This window comes from Triticum dicoccoides, unplaced genomic scaffold, assembly GCF_002162155.2.
Source record: "Triticum dicoccoides isolate Atlit2015 ecotype Zavitan unplaced genomic scaffold, WEW_v2.0 scaffold15599, whole genome shotgun sequence".
In the NCBI taxonomy this organism is placed as follows: Eukaryota; Viridiplantae; Streptophyta; class Magnoliopsida; order Poales; family Poaceae; genus Triticum; species Triticum dicoccoides.
The window spans coordinates 1-1,227 of record NW_021211413.1 but is presented as its reverse complement, the minus strand read 5'-3'; the positions used below and the strand labels follow the sequence as shown (position 1 = coordinate 1,227).

Below are 1,227 nucleotides of genomic sequence, written 5' to 3'. Positions count from 1 at the left end.
TTTTGCATGTCTACTCTTGTTAGTAGAATAGGAATCGTTGAGAAAGATTTTTCATTTGAATCATGCAAAAAAGTTTTCTTTGTTTTTAGTTTAGTATAGTTATTTAAAGAATAGATAGAAATAAGATTGCGTCCAATAGGATTTGAACCTATACCAAAGGTTTAGAAGACCTCTGTCCTATCCATTAGACAATGGACGCTTTTCTTTCATATTTTATTCTTTCTTTTATTTTTTTTTCTTCTTCCGAGAAAAAACTGTTAGACCAAAAATCTTTTAGGAAATCAAAAAATCCAGATACAAATGCATGATGTATATATTATATCATGCATATATCATAAAGAAGGAGTATGGAGCCGGTAGTGGGAATCGAACCCGCAACCCCAAGGTTATGAGCCTTATGAGCTACCAAACTGCTCTATACTCTTAAACTAAAGAGGGGTAACTAGTGGATAAAAGAGGGTTGGATATGCCCCTCTACCAATATCTATACAAATAGAATAGTCCATTTATACAGAATGGTAAAGAGGGCTCCTCTATGATTATCAATTCTAGAAATCCATACAAATACGAAAGGGTATTTTATCCTTACCAACTGGATCTTGTTGCACCCGGTAACAAACATTCATAAACCATTTCTCGAAGTACGTGTCCGGATAGCCCAAAATGTCGATAGTTAGCTCTAGGTCTTCCGGTCAAAAAACAACGTCGATGAAGGCGTGTAGGTGCACTATTACACGGTAGGGATTGCAATTTTTCTCGCATTTTAGTTTTTTCACTCAAACTCAAGGGAGAAACTTTGCTTCTTATCTTTTTTTTTAAAGATTGACGAATCAAATGATATTTCTGTTCTAATTTCTGCCGCTTCTTCTCCCTCTGAATCGAACTTTTTTTTGCCATAATGTGTCGTTGCTATTATTACCAAGTATACGGTTCTAATCCTAGATGGAAAAATAAATAGAAAAAGAAATCTAAAAAGGCAGATCCTCCCTCTCTATCAAGAGTAATGAACTAGGTGCTGATACAGTACAAAAAAACAAACTAAATTAACCAAACTTGCCTGATGTTGAGGCAATCAAGAAAGCTGCATAAGTGAATATATAACCCACGGAAAAGTGAGCTAATCCAACCAATCTTGCTTGCACAATGGAAAGAGCCACGGGCTTATCTCTCCAGCGAATTAAATTAGCTAAAGGTGTGCGTTCATGAGCCCATGCTAAAGTCTCAATT

The 1,227-nt window shown here is 35.6% G+C and overlaps 1 non-coding gene across 1 annotated transcript; it reads right to left on the bottom strand.

The window, feature by feature from the left end:
• Nucleotides 1-127: 127 nt before the first annotated feature.
• On the bottom strand, nucleotides 128-199 carry TRNAR-UCU. The gene has a single exon. It is a non-coding gene; the product is annotated as a tRNA-Arg (tRNA).
• Nucleotides 200-1,227: the final 1,028 nt, after the last annotated feature.